The sequence below is a fragment of the Cornus florida genome, unplaced genomic scaffold, assembly GCF_030987335.1.
Source record: "Cornus florida cultivar Cherokee Brave unplaced genomic scaffold, ASM3098733v1 CherokeeBrave_3.0.0_Hap2_Chr09, whole genome shotgun sequence".
NCBI lineage: Eukaryota > Viridiplantae > Streptophyta > Magnoliopsida > Cornales > Cornaceae > Cornus > Cornus florida.
Genome location: NW_026775579.1, coordinates 45,359,507 through 45,376,352, shown reverse-complemented (window position 1 = coordinate 45,376,352; position 16,846 = coordinate 45,359,507).

Sequence of the window (16,846 nt, the reverse complement as noted above, 5' to 3'; positions counted from 1 at the left end):
ATAACATAACATATAGTTATTGTCAAATTTGCTATTACTTTCTTCCTTCTCTTTTCTCTCTCGCATGGGCTGCCAATTTGGTATTGGACTGTCAATTTAGTGTTGTGCTTATGTATATATATATATATATTAGTACTTGTGTGTGTATATATATATGTTAGTGTTTTTATTTATTTATTTTTAATTAGACAAATAAGCTAAATAATAAAAACATTCACAACAAAAAAAATAAAAAAAAATAAAAATAAAAATAAAAATAAAATTATTGTTGATAATTGTAGTTGGGAATCGTAATTGAAAAATAATAGTAAAAAAAATAACATTTTGGATGAAATGCACCATTGAAATAGAATTACTAAAATATAATATTTTAACATTGTAGTTCCTCTCAAAATATAAATTTGACATGTAAAAATAACATTTTTTTTTTATTAGAGGTGGCCTAAATGCATTTCAAAATTTGACATTCTTTTTTAGAATAGGTATTTGTTGTCACCATATTATATATGCTATTGTAAATTAAGTAATGATACTCGCTGCATGTAGTGAAGTGGGGACCATATGAGTCAGAAAAGTCTCGATTCCAGAAGAATGAGTTGAAGCAACGCCTCCAACTTGTGTGACAGAAAAGTCCTGAAAATGAGTTGAAGCAACGTCTCTGACTTGTGTGACAGAAAAGTCTTCCACCATGTTTGCTGACAGATGAGCTGAGGCCACTTCTTCCATCGCGTGCACCACAAATGATCTTGTATTGCAGTATTGAAGAGGGCTTTTCGAGTATAGTGCTATCATGCATTTTAAAGAACTTAATTTCTAAAAGAGTGGTGATTATACAAGACTTTTAATTGTTAAATCGAGTGATTTTTAATTATTTATTTATGTTAAATATAAGTAAGTGAAATATTTTATTTCTTTATATGTTACATAAATGGTCAATTAAAAATAATAAATTTAACAATTCATTGTAAATAATCAGTGCAAAAATTATTTTTCTTTTTTCTAAAAATAGGACACGAAAACTTATATAAATATAAATATTTATTTATGAATCTTTGTAATAAAAGGATGAAACTCTAAACCTTAGATAGAAATACCCAGAAAAGAAAGGAAATAGATAATTTATGAACATTTTAAAAAGTTTGGTGAGCAAGTAAAGGAAAAACTTGAAGGAAAATTAAGCTCCACTATCAACTAACTTTTCCATAAAAAATTTCTACTAAGAACACAAGAAAATTTTAATTTCTTGAGGAAGTTATATGAATTTAAAATAATACCCTTTGTTTTATTGTAAATTTCATGCTACTCAAACTATAAAATAGAAAATTTTCATAACTTTCTTGAAAATTTTGTATGCTAATCAAATACACTATGAATTTTTTATTTTATTCATTTCACTTTCTTTAGTTTTCACTTTCCACTATTAAATTCCATCTATCCAAATCGGGCCAAGAGAATTAGGTAAAAATTACTGTTAGATACATATATGTCACACACATTTTAGTTAGAACTAAGTCTGAAGTGTCAAAACTTCCCTGCTATATATAGTGAATGTGCAAATACCCCTTAGTATTAAAAAAAAATAAAAAATAAAAAATAAAAATAAAATAAAATGTCGTACATTTTTTAAATTGAGCTAATAAGGACAATTCTTCAATTTGAAGGCCCAAATACCTAAAATACTATTAAGACAAAATAAAAATAAATTAATTTTAAAATATATATATTGTTGAGGGTGAAATTCACATGGTTCGATACGACACCGTTTACCTGCAGGGGAAAGAGGAGAAGATCAATGAACCTTGACAGCACCAGTGTGGTGCCTGCCAAGAGCTCTCCGACGATCAAGTTAGTCACTGAAGGTCTAAAAAGAAGGTAGGGATTTAATAATAGTTTTTTTGTCGTACCTTATTCCCGAGTCGTCGTCCTATTTATCGTCGCTTCCTTTATTCTCGATAAGGGAATTTCATCATTCTCATTCCATGGGACTTATCCCATGGAAATCTTATCCTTAATAAGATTTGTCATCATCCCCATGGAAATCTTATCCTGCATAAGATTTGTTATCATTCTTATCCATGGCAATCGTTACCTTTAATAATAAAATATTATCGTTGGTCACCGAAAAGATGTTGGCAGCTGGTCAACACTTGGTTGCCTCTATCGTTAGGTCAAGATAGGTTTATTTTTTCCTATCAGTTGCCTCCCATTCCAAAGCTTGCTCGTCTAGCTTTGGGAATGTAAGATTTTTTTTTTTTTTCCCTGCCCTGAGAACAGTATCCGCGGGTACTATTCATATGAACAGTAGCTAGCTTTGGGAATGTAAGATTTTTTTTTTTCCCTGCCCTGGGAACAGTATCCGCTGGTACTATTCATATGAACAGTAACAATTTTTTTTTTTCCTTGGCCTTGGGAACAGTACCCACGGGTACTGTTCATATGATTTTTTTTTTTTTTTTTCCTGTCCTGGGAATAGTACCCGCGGGTATTGTTCATATGAACAGTACCATTTTTATTTATTTATTTATTTATTTTTTTCTGGGTACTGTTCCCTTGGGTTCTATTTTTGGTACCCTACTCTGCCCTGGGTACTATTCTTAGTACCCTTGGGTGCTCTGCCCCTGGATATTATTTTTAGTACCTTTGGGTAATCTTCCCCTGGGGTGCTCTGCCTCTAGGTACTATTTTTAGTACCCTTGGGTACTCTGCCCCTGGGTACTAGTTTTCCTCATGTCGTCACTCCTTTAATAAGGGAATTGAACTTTACGAACTTTACTCAGCTCACCTCTTTAGTAAGGGATTTTTATTTACTACCCCTTATTGTAAAGCGGATGTGAATTACGGGATTTATTCAGCCCTGGTCCTTGTACTACAGGACACTCATTTATTATCCCTTATATTACGAGGATATGAATTACGGGATTCATTCAATCCGGGTTCTTGTAATACATGATACTCATTTATTACCCCTTATAGTACGGGGATACGGATTACGGGATTCACTCAGCCCAGGTCCTTGTAATACAGGACACTCATTTACTATCCCTTATAGTACATGGATACGGATTACGGGATTCACTTAGCCCGGGTCCTTATAATAAAGGACACTCATTTATTACCCCTTATAGTACGGGGATACTGCACGTATAAAGATAATTGACCAAGAGTCAAGACAACTGAAAAGAATTTTATTAAAGACCATCATTGCCTCAAGGCTTATTAAAAACAAGATAACACGTGAATGAGTTACCCTCCATTTAAAATGATTAACTAAGATGTCCCCGGTCTTTATTGTGAATTACTTGATAAGGCTAATTCCAGCCGTGAGACAATTTCTAGTCGGTATACTCATCTGAGTCCTTCTCATGATATATGCTATCGCTCTGGCTGAAGAACGATCTCTTATATTTGGTATTATTTTCATCCCTGGCGAGAGGGGTTGGCTTCTTCTTGTCCTCTCCTTCCTTCTGTGCACTCATGGTGTCTTCAGTATTGATGTGTTTTTGCACTCTGATCAGCAACTCTATTATACTGGTGGGAGGTTTTTTTTGATAAGGAGAACAAGAATCTGGAGGTTTAGAGTCCTCCTATGAAAGCGGTCAAAGCTACCTTGTCATCCACCTCTTCTACCTGCAACATCACTGCGTTGAATCGGGTGATGTATTCCCAAATCGACTCTTCCTTTTGTTGCTCCAAGGTAAACAGGTAGGTAGCCGGCCTCCTATGCCTCTGACTTGCAATGAAGTGGCTCACAAACTGCTTACTTAGTTCTTCGAAGGTGTTGGTTCCTGGCTTCAGCTTGTTAAACCAAACTCTTGCTGATCCCTTAAGTGTAGTGGGAAAAGCTCGGCACATGATTTCGTCTGGCACAGTGTGTAAATGCATAAGAGCTTGAAAAGTTTCCAGGTGATCAAGGGGATCTTTGGTCCCATCGAAGCTTTCGAACAAGGACATCCTGAACTTGCTAGGTAGTGGACATTTTATAACGGCGGGGCTGAACGACAAGTTGGTCCTTTGTACCAGGTCATCTACGGCGGCAGGACCTTTCCCTTTCAAAGCCTGCATTACATCTTCCATTTTCCCCTTGAGATCCTCGATTTGTAGGTCGAGATAAGTAACTTTCTTTGTCTTTTCCTTAAGACGGAAAGCTGTGCTTTCAGGAGGTCGGGAACTCCGTGGGAGAGATGGGTGAACCACCTCTCTATGTCGGGTTCCCACCTGGCTTTGTTCCACTTCAGTCTCATTTTGGGGGGGATGATTATCCTGCTCTTCAAGATTTCCATTACCTCCGTTTGGATTTGAGAGATCTTGTCGTGGCAAGTTTTGTTGAACCGATGGAAAAAGATGTTGTAGGAGCGCTGTATTTTGCTGGATCAACTGGTCCATACCTTGACTCAGAGTTTGGACCTGCAGTTCCAACGCTGCAAGCCGTGTTTGGTCATTTGGGACGTCCAAGTTTTCACCCGACTCTACCCTTTGACTAGATCCCTGCGATGGTATTCCTTCGGTAACTATACCGGACTGCAAACGTATATACCCAACAGAGTAATTAATTAATTCAAGGGAATCGTCATTCCCACAGACGGCGCTAACTGTTGAGGGTGAAATTCACACGGTCCGATACGACACCGTTTACCTGCAGGGGAAAGAGGAGAAGATCGATGAACCTTAACAGCACCGGTGTGGTGCCTGCCAAGAGCTCTCCGACGATCAAGTTAGTCACCGGAGGTCTAAAAAGAAGGCAGGGATTTAATAATAGTTTTTTTGTCGTACCTTATTCCCGAGTCGTCGTCCTATTTATCGTCGCTTCCCTTATTCTCGATAAAGGAATTTCATCATCCTCATCCCATGGGACTTATCCCATGGAAATCTTATCCTTGATAAGATTTGTCATCATCCCCATAGAATTCTTATCCTACATAAGATTTGTCATCATTCTTATCCATGGAAATCGTTACCTCTAATAATAAAATATTATCGTTGATTACCGAAAATATCTTGGCGGCTGGTCAACACTTGGTTGCCTCTATTGTTAGGTCAAGATAGGTTTATTTTTCCCTATCATATATATTTTTTAAACTTTTTTCTCTATATTTATCTCTAAACTTTTTTTTTTTTTTTTTTTAAACTTTGAGAATTTGTAGAACAAGGATTTAAATTTTTTGAGATTCAGTTCTGTAATACCCCTAATTTTAAAAGGATAGTCTCGGTATTTATTTATTTGTTTTAATTGTATTGTTAATTATTTAATTGATTATTTGACTAATTACTTATGTGTTTAATTAAATTAGGTATTTCTTGATTATTTGATTATGTGTCTATGTATTATTTGTATTTGTCTATTTGTTAATTGTTTAATTAGATTATGTGCTTAAATGGTATTTTGATTAATTGTAATTAAATGTTTTCTTTTCTTTTATTATTTTATTTTATTTTTCTTTTATGGTTATGGTTAGTAGTAATGGGCCAACCAATTGGGTCCCATGGACTACTTGGATAGGAGGTTGGATGTGTGTGGATTATTACCTATGGATAGTTGTGTATGTATATATATAGATATATTTTATATACATATATAAAAAGGAAAGTAATTTATTAATTACGTAACTTGGGTAGTAATATTTAATCTGATATATATGTTTTATATTTAAATAATAAAAATATACATAGATTTGATACGTGTTATGTTTTAAGTTACTTTATAATATTATGGTAACTTAAGTATTATTGGATAATCCATTAATAAATAATGGAATGTGTATAATTTATTTATTTAATAAACATATACATAAATTATATACATAACATATTTTATTTACATTTTTAATATATATAAAAGGAAAGTAATTTATTAATTACTTTTATGGTAACTTGGGTAGTAATATTTAATCTGATGTATATATTTTATATTTAAATAATAAAAATATACATAGATTTGATACGTGTTATGTTTTAAGTTACTTTATAAAATTATGGTAACTTAAGTATTATTGGATAATCCATTAATAAATAATGGGATGTATATAATTTATTTATTTAATAAAGATATACATAAATTATATACGTAACATATTTTACTTACCTTTTTAATATTTTAATATATATATATTTTAAGTTGACTTGGATTGGGAAAATGGTTAGGGTTATTTTATTTAACCTATAAATATATAACTATAGGTTGTAAAAGGGGGTTAGAAATATTCACGTGATATATTCTAGAGAGAGAGAGAGAGAGAGAGAGTTAGAGAGGGAAGGAGGAAACTAAAGGAAGGAGGAAAAAAAACCCTGTCATAAGAAGATCAAGGAAGAAGAAATTTAACTTTCGATCCGAAAATTTAAGGCAAGTTCTTCTTCTATCTCTTTCCCTTTGATTCGTGTTTCTGTACATGTCTAGGAAATTTCAGGATTTATTAAACACATAAAATTAAATAATTATGTATGTTTAATTGGATTAGAACATAGGTTTAATGAATTTGGTTCATATCTGTTCTTTTGTTATGAATTGATAAATGCATGATTTTGATTTGATTTCCGGTGTGAATTTTTAGTTATTTAAATTATGTATTTTTCATATCTGTGGAATGATGGAATGTAGAAACATGCCTAAGATTCCTGAACATTAAATAGGAACTAGGTTTGGGTTTAAATAAATTTAAATAGACTCAATCATAATGATGCTTGTTATTTGAATGTTTTAAACAAACGAATGAATTTAATCTTTTAATATATTTTAGCAATTGAGATTAAATGTGTAGGATGAATTGGATATGGAGAATGCTTATTTGACAGTATAATAAAATATCATCATATGTATAAGATTCAGTTTATGTAGGACATATGATATAAGAAGCTTAAATAAATAATAAGTCATTCCTATTTTGTGATAACTTGATATCATATTATCATAGTTATTTCTGGATTGTTTGATATATTTCCTTAATCGTTACATTAATTGTTGGATTGTGTGGTTTAATACACCGGTATAGGACGGTGGCATTCTAGGGACGGATTAACTTATCAGTTAAGTCATACCTATTTTATATAAGGGAATGAATTAACTAAAATGTTAAATCCTACTTATATTCAAGTCATGTCAGCTGAACAAGTTGAATGACTTATGGAGGATTAATTTATTATATAAGGGAATGGATTAACTAAAATGTTAAGTCCTACTTATATTCAAGATAGGTCAGCTGAACAAGTTGAATGACTTATGGAGGATTAATTTATACTGAATAGGATGGTTACTAGATTATATATATATAAGTATGGTGCCATGATATGAGTTTGAGTCTCAGGATCAGTGGTTAGGGTGCGTATATCACCAGGGATGTGTAACTAGATATAGTGTAGTTGTGTACCCTAGTAGGTCTAGGTACTCATGCCCACTATATATGCGTTTTGCATGTTGCCTACTATTCAGGTTGAGACAACCCTATAGTCTAGTGAGGTTCCTTTAGTGTGTATATATATATATACGGATTACTAGTTACTGTTGGATTGACTAGGATGTATACGTGTATCGGATCTTTGCTTGGACTATAGTAGAGTAGAACTTGTTTGTGGGACTGACCCACCATTATTTTTCAGGTGTTCGTTAGGAGTAGAGGTTGTTCGTGCTGAGCGGGGATCAGTCTACTTCATTCTTCCGATGCTACATAGGAGTTCCTTTATGATTCAGTTTCCTGATTTAGATAGTTATTGCTGTCATTTGTTTAGTTTGGATTCTCTAGGGGCCCACATAGTATGGATTCCCGAGTTGTATTTTGGAGGATCAGTTGTATCAGAAGAGTTTATTAATTAATGGAAATATATTCTGAGGTTTATTATTAGATTATCATTTTAGTTTCTTGTCAGTATTTTATTTATTCTTCTTTATTCTTTTGTACTCTGTGTTCATTTATTATCAATTTGTTTTGATATCCTCGGGTATTCGGGTGTGGGCCTGGCTAACCCGCATTCGGAAATCCGGGGGTATCACAAGTTTACTATTTTCTACTATTATTATTATTTTTTTTCGTACCAACACTGTTAAACAAGAAAAAAGGGCAAAAAAAAAAAAGCCCTAATATCAGTATGCACTGATTTTAGGAGTTTGGAGTAGATTTTTTTTTTTTTTTTTTAGACTGCACTTTATTTCATTTTTATTTTCTATTTCTATCTTTATTTTTCTTTTATACTTTTATTTTTATTTTTATTTTATATTTTTATCTTTACTTGTCCATTGCCAGCGTCCTCCAATAGTATCATTTTCAGTTATTTTTATATATTTTATAAAATGGTTCAATAAGGGTAATTTAGTCAACTTAGGGTTTAGATTTGTCAGATGGACCTATTTGCATCAAATTAAAACTTTAAGGGTGTTTTTTTGCACATGAGGAGCATTTTACAAAATTATTTATTTTTATATATTTTATAAAATGGTTCAGTAAGGGTAATTTGGTTAACTTAGAGTTTAAATTTGTCAGAGGGACCTATTTGCACCAAATTGAAACTTTAGGAGTGTTTTTTTGCACATAAGGGGTGTGATCGGTTGAGAATTCGATCTATAATAAATCAACCTTCGCAATAGCACGAATCATTGTAAAATAGGGCTATTGTTCAGGTAAGTCGAACCACTGGGACTACGCTAATCTATAGCAACCTAAGTGTTTAGAGTCTTTTTAGAATGATATGGGGTGTTCATAGAGGATTTGTTGGTTGTCACTTAAGTTATGAATTTAAATTGCATAAAACAATAAAGTAAAGAAATAGGGATAATAAAGAAGAGACTAAGGAAGTGACTCCACAACCATCAATAAGCATGCTAAGACATGATTTACTTACGGGAATAACTTATATATACAACCATGGGATGTAACAACACAAAATTATTACATTCCCCTCAAGAAATATATGAAGTCAATAGGCAAGAATAACCTATCAAAGCATTAAATACTTTGGTTACCTAAACTAGAATGCAACCTTGGACATGCTTACTAAGCCAAAGATTATCAAGCCCTTAACCTCATAATGTAAGCACATGAAATAGAATCCAAGAATAATCTATCAAAGGGAGATCCTAAGCAATAGATTATCAATTCTCCTAATTATCATGCCAATAACAACACTTCCATGAACTCATCTCCATTGTCACTATGAAAATGTAGCAATATAATCATAAGAGAAAAACAAACTAAGACAAGAGATTTAACTCAAAATGATCATGTATAGAAATTGAAGTTCATTACATCAAATGAAGTGCTCTAGTTCATGGAAAAGTTACATACATACATTACTCCCCAAAAATAAATCAAAACAAAGCAATGCTTACAAAATGGAGCTTCATCACCTTCCTAGATAGGGAGTTAGTTGCTCATGGATGCAAGAGAAGAAGGTGATAGGATGAAAAACCCCTCCATTTTCGCACCTATAGGATACCCACAAGCCAAGAACTCAAGAACTCCCTCCTTTGCTCCCTAACACTTTCCAAGAAATTCCTTCCATGATCTATAATGAGATATCCTCCTATATACACTCAAAACCTACTCCCCATGCTGAAAATCTCGACCTTCCCCCTCTGGTTCATTCTCCACCACATAAAATGAAGATAAGGGGACAAAAATGATGAAAAAGAGGGGCAGGTGAACTGCCTGTAGAGGGTCGGTGGGCGCCCGCGGAAGCTGCCTGTGCTTTCATTTGTATGATTTTTGCTCATTTTTTTTATGGTCATAAGTTAATAAAATCATGTTGTTGAAAGCAATGATAGTGTAACCATGGAACTTGTTGAAGGTTGAAGCATGTACTTAATACTTTGTGTATAGAAGCCAAGATAATTTTTGAAAGTAAGGAAGCTTTTGAAATAAGCATGTTGATTTATAGTTGGTCTGTATAAAGACTTCAATTAAATTTTCGTCGAATTTCATACTCTTTTATGCTTCACATTGCACATTTGCATACCAGAAACCTAATTGTGAGGCATGCAACCCAAATTGACCTTGATCGGGACTCAGTGATCTGAATTAATGACCCTAATGAATGGATACCCTGGGCATATATATATATATATATATAAAAGAAAAGAAAAAAAAAAGAAAAAGCAATCAATGACCAGTCGAAGTTCGTAGCCCTTCCAGCTCGAGTTATTAAGCCCTAGGAGTGTTTCTACACTTAGCACCCTAAAACCATCTGGTTTGAGAGTTGTTGGCCTAACACTTGTTACATGGGTTGGTTAGAAATGTTAAAGAACCTAGACATTGCACGGTTATTCAAAAATAAATAAATTTGATTCGTCGAAGTTCGTAGCCTTTCCAGCTCGAGTTATTAAGCCCTAGGAGTGTTTCTACACTTAGCACCCTAAAGCCATCTGGTTTGGGAGTTGTTGGCCTAATGCTTGCTACATAGGTTGGTTAGAAAGCTTAAGGGATTTTGGCATTGCACAACCAATTGTATGCTTTCTTTTGTGTTGAACAATAGAGTTCTCAATAAGCAACAAAAGTTGCATTATGAATAAACTATGCCATGGGGACCTCATTTTGAAGGAGATTTAAGGATGTGAAAATGTGTTCTTAGGATTGGAAAAAGAGGGTTAAAGCCGCATATTGGGAATTCGGCCCACCATTATTGAAGTTGGAGTCCATGTTATTCAAGAGATGATAATTGAAGTTTTTATATAGAGCTTAATGATTGATGCATTTAAGATTGAACTCATTTTTGCCATTTTGGTTATTAAGGCTTTATATATGCAAGGTAGTTTGTTTAATGGAACTTCCTCCAATTTTTTTTCATTCCATGTTACATTTGAGCTTCATAGATAAATTTCTTGCTTAATGATTGATGCATGTTGTCATTTTTGCTAGATTCTATATTTTGTTTTGCTAAGGGACTAGCAAAATATAAGTTTGGGGGTGTGATAAGCGTCGAATATTGCATATTCAAGCGCCCCTTCTTGCATTAATTAAGTCCATTATTAGAGGATAATGTAAAGTTTTAATTTAATTATGTATTTCTTTCAGATTTCAGGTTTTGTGCCCGAGAGTGATCAAAGAAACGGTTTTGACATCATTTGTGTTGAATTGCATGCGCCGTGTCGGGAAATCATCTTTTTGATCAAGCCTCTTCTATTACCGTTTTTATGGCGACATGGCTTAGTGTTTCATAAGGGACGTGTGTCATCGCTCCAGCCCGACGAAGATTGCAGAAAATTAAGAGTTGAAGTGCAGCTGCAGCCTCCGCGGGTGCCCGCGGAGCTCCCGTGATGCGCCCGCCAACCCCAAACTCTCTGGCCTCTTTCATAACAGCCGCAGGAGCCCCCGCGCCCTCCCGCGGGAGCCCGCCAAACACTCCAGAGACATCCTCGCGAGCCGCAGCTTCCGCGGGCTCCCGCCGGCGCCTCTCGGGCGCCTGCCGACCCTCTACAGGCAGTTCACCTGCCCCTCTTTTTCAGTATTTTTGTCCCCTTATCTTCATTTTATGTGGTGGAGAATGAACCAGAGGGGGAAGGTCTAGATTTTCAGCGTGGGGAGTAGGTTTTGAGTGTATATAGGAGGATATCTCATCATAGATCATGGAAGGAATTTCTTGGAAGGTGTTAGGGAGCAAAGGAGGGAGTTCTTGAGTTCTTGGCTTGTGGGTATCCTATAGGTGCGAAAATGGAGGGGTTCTTCATCCTTTTTCCTTCTTCTCTTGCATCCATGAGCAACTAACTCCCTATCTAGGGAGGTGATGAAGCTCCATTTTGTAAGCATTGCTTTGTTTTGATTTATTTTTGGGGAGTAATGTATGTATGTAACTTTTCCATGAACTAGTGCACTTCATTTGATGTAATGAACTTTAATTTCTATACATGATCATTTCGAGTTAAATCTTTTGTCTCAGATTATTTTTCTCTTATGATTATATTGCTACATTTTCATAGTGACAATGGAGATGAGTTCATGGAAGTGTTGTTATTGGCATGATAATTAGGAGAATTGATAATCTATTGCTTAGGATCTCCCTTTGATAGATTATTCTTAGATTCTATTTCATGTGCTTACATTATGAGGTTAAGGGCTTGATAATCTTTGGCTTAGTAAGCATGTCCAAGGTTGCATTCTAGTTTAGGTAACCAAAGCATGTAATGCTTTGATAGGTTATTCTTGCCTATTGACTTCATATATTTCTTGAGGGGAATGTAATAATTTTGTGTTGTTACATCCCATGGTTGTATATATAAGTTATTCCCGTAAGTAAATCATGTCTTAGCATGCTTATTGATGGTTGTGGAGTCACTTCCTTAGTCTCTTCTTTATTATCCCTATTTCTTTACTTTATTGTTTTATGCAATTTAAATTCATAGCTTAAGTGACAACCAACAAATCCTCTATGAACATCCCATATCATTCTAAAAAGACTCTAGACACTTAGGTTGCTATAGATTAGCGCAGTCCTAGTGGTTTGACTTACCCGACCAATAGCCCTATTTTACAATGATTCGTGCTATTGCGAAGGTTGATTTATTATAGATCGAATTCTCAACCGATTAATTTTTGATTGAGGGGTCAATTCCTTTCAAGTCAGCCACTGCCCAACCAATAGCTTCTTTGTGGTCTTGTAGCACCGCTAAAAGGTTTGTTTCTTGGTCCTTTAGAAGGTCCGATGCAATGATGACCGGGAGAGTTTGATTTGAACCAAGGAATACATACTTGAGATGGGCCGGGAGCAGCTTAAGCTCAAGTTGTGGTGGAGATTTCAGAGATGGAATCGGAGGAGTGGTGGAGAGCTGAGGAAGCGGCTCTTTTAGAATTTTCCAAGGGGAAATGTCTATGATAGTAGCAACATCAAGCAGAGAATTAACTTCGTGGATAGATTGATTAATGTCAAAGTTTAAGAAGTCGAAATAAGACATGCAAGTTTCAAGGGAGTCCTTGCTTAGAATGAAGGGGAGAGATTCTTCGACCACTTCATCAATGACATCAATAAGGAAACAATCATCCTCATTGGAAGGATGTTGAGTTGCATGAAAGATATGGAGTTTGACTTGCATGTTTCCAAAAGTAATGTCCATCACCCCGGTTCGGCAATTAATTGATGCATTAGCCGTAGCTAAGAATGGCCTACCAAGGATCACGGGAATGTACTTTTTTGGATTGTGGACCGGTTCCGTGTCAAGAACCACAAAGTCTACCGGGAAGTGGAATTTTTCCACTTGGATGATAACATCCTTAGGAATGCCTCGTGGATGCTTGACCGATCTATCGGTAAGTTGTAAAACCATGGAAGTCGGCTTTAAACCTCCCAAGCCAAGCTGTAAGTAAACTGAGTATGGAATTAAATTCACACTAGCTCCTAAGTTAAGGAGGGCCCTCTCGATTTTGTTGTCGCTAATGACACAAGAGATTGTAGGGGCACCCGGATCCTTATACTTTGGAGGAGTGCTGTGCTGAATGATAGCACTAACATTTTCAGTTAACCTCACTTTCTTTGGCAAATGATTTTTAGAAGTGCGCTTTTGAGTGCACAAGTCTTTGAGAAATTTTGCATAGGGAGGGATCTACTTGATAGCATCCAAGAGGGGCAAGTTGATCTTCACTTGCTTGAAAACTTCCCACATGTCTTGAATTTTACAATTCTTGTTCCCAATATGTGTTGACTCTTGAAGATGTTGATGAAACGGAGCTTTTGGCTCATAAGTGGTTTCCACATTTGGGGTGACAAGTTTGGGATTTCTGTGAATGGTATTTGGACGAGAAGAGCTTGGAATTTGATTGGAAGAGCTTGAATTTGGATTTTGCAAAGGAGGTTCTTTTTCATTTTTGTCTCCATCAACCTTATTGTCAACCACTCTACCACTCCTAAGGGTGGTGATTGCTTGAACATGCTCATAACTCGGCCCACTCGATGGAGGGGTTTCATCAATCGCATGCATCCCTCTAGGATTTTCAAATGGTTGAGCAGGAAGCTTACCTTTGTCCTTTTGAAGCAATTGGTTCACAGAGTTAGCTATTTGGCTCACTTGATTTTCGAGCTTAGCTATGGATTGAGTATGAGAGTGAACCATTTGAAGAGTAAGCTGCAAAGATGTCAAGAGTTACTTATTGGAGTCTATAATTTGCTTGTTTAATGATTCCATCATTTGCTTGTTTGCAGCCATAATTTCATCAGTTGGGTACACCGGAGGTTGATTGGAGACATTTGGATTGTACGGAGGATGGTAGCTTGAAGAGGCTGGAAATTGCCTATTTTGAAACTGAGGAGGGGGCTGATTTTGATGCCCCGGATTTTGGAATTGCGAATTCTGTGGGGCTTGTTGCCTCCACAAGAAATTCGGGTGATCTCGCCATCCCGGATTGTAGGTATTGGAATAGGGATTATTCCCGGATCTTGAGAACATGGCATTAGCTTGCTCTTGATTTGGATTAGAAAATTGCTCCAGTGTGGGGTAATCTTCCGTGAGATGGAATGGACTAGTATATGATGAGCATACCGAACTTGCCGAATTTTGAGATAATGAAGGAGAGAGATGTGGTGCCATCAATTGATAGAATTTATGAGCTATGGCATCCACTTGAGATGATTCCTCCCTTATTGATTTTAGTTGACAAGGGTTGGTGTTCTTTGCATTGGTTGAGGTTGGAGCCCTACGAGAATTATGTTGAAGTGAATTTTCACTTAAATTCTCTAATAGGGTCCAAGCCTCATCCGCATTCTTGGACATGAACATCCCACCACAAGAAGAGTCAACCATGAATCTATGGGGTTCGGTCAAGCCAGCATAGAAAGTTTGCACTAATTGCCATTTTGGAATCAAATGATGCGGACATTTTCTAAGAAGATCTTGTAGCCTTTCCCAAGTCTCGTAGAGTTGTTTTCCATCCGTTTGAGAAAAGCTAAGAATGGAACGCCTCTTTTGGTTGGTTTTACTCACCGGATAATACTTTTTAAGGAATTCTTGCTGTAATTGAGCCCAAGAAGTGATGGAATTTGGAGTGAGTGAGTTCAACCAATACTTTGCCCTATCTTTTAAAGAAAATGGGAAAAGATGTAGATGGAGTGCATTCTCCGGGAAACCTCTCAACCAGATGGTCAAACAGATTTCAAGGAATTTATCAAGATGCTTATACGGATCTTCATGATCAAGGCCATGGAAAGATGGAAGCATTTGAATAGTACTTGATTTGATCTCATATTGAGCCGCATCGATGTTTGGCATCACTATGCATGAATGTGAAGCATAGGTAGTAGGGATGAAATGGTCCCTGAGAGTCATTGGCTCTACATTTGGAATTTCGGCCCTATCATTATTAATTCCCTCATTTCTGACATCTCCTATATTTTCAGCTATTGTGTTAAATTCAGTTTTAAGTTCTCTTACGCTAGAAAATTCCCTAAGGTTTCATCTAAGAGTTCTTTTAACTGAATTTATGTCAACTGGCGAGTCAAGAGTTGGTAGGGAGAGTGATCTACGGCCAAACATCAACAATACATAATGCTATCAACGGAACTATTCATCATTCATAACTCCACATACGATGTTCCCATTCTCCTCAATTATCAAGACAGAATTTAAATGGCCACAACAAGGACCGATGCTTGTACACGAAATTTAAACAAGATAATAGCCTCAACAAGGGCTTCAAAACTAAATTATCACTAAGTTTAACACATGCACAATATTCACAATGTCGAAACTAGAAGGTCAAGAGACTTACCTGGGGTCCTCTAAACTTACAAATTAGCTAGCTTTCCCTCGGCGAGTTTCGAGTCCCTAGAATCTCACTTACAACACAAGATGGTCAAACTACACAAGAAATATTCACAATTCATAATATTGACAATCAAACTAAAATTAACCCTAGCACTTCGGTTGCTAAACCGTTTACAGTCCCCGGCAACGGCGCCAAAAATTGATCGGTTGAGAATTTGATATATAATAAATCAACCTTCGCAATAGTATGAATCATTGTAAAATAGGACTATTGGTCGGGTAAGTCGAACCACTGGGACTGCGCTAATCTATAGCAACCTAAGTGTCTAGAGTCTTTTTAGAATGATATGGGGTGGTCATAGAGGATTTGTTGGTTGTCACTTAAGCTATGAATTTAAATTGCATAAAACAATAAAGTAAAGAAATAGGGATAATAAAGAAGAGACTAGGGAAGTGACTCCATAACCATCAATAAGCATGCTAAGACATGATTTACTTACGGGAATAACTTATATATACAACCATGGGATGTAACAACACAAAATTATTACATTCCCCTCAAGAAATATGTAAAGTCAATAGGCAAGAATAACCTATCAAAGCATTACATGCTTTGGTTACCTAAACTAGAATGCAACCTTGGACATGCTTACTAAGCCAAAGATTATCAAGCCCGTAACCTCGTAATGTAAGCACATGAAATAGAATCCAAGAATAATCTATTAAAGGGAGATCCTAAGCAATAGATTATCACTTCTCCTAATTATCATGCCAATAACAACACTTTCTTGAACTCATCTCTATTGTCACTATGAAAATGTAGCAATATAATCATAAGAGAAAAACAATCTAAGACAAGAGATTTAACTCAAAATGATCATGTATAGAAATTGAAGTTCATTACATCAAATGAAGTGCTCTAGTTCATGGAAAAGTTACATACATATATTACTCCCTAAAAATAAATCAAAACAAAGCAATGCTTACAAAATGGAGCTTTATCACCTTCCTAGATAGGGGGTTAGTTGCTCATGGATGCAAGAAAATAAGGAGAAAGGATGAAGAACCCCTCCATTTTCGCACCTATAGGATACCCACAAGCCAAGAACTCAAGAACTCCCTCCTTTGCTCCCTAACACCTTCCAAGAAATTCCTTCCATGATCTATGATGAGATATCCTCC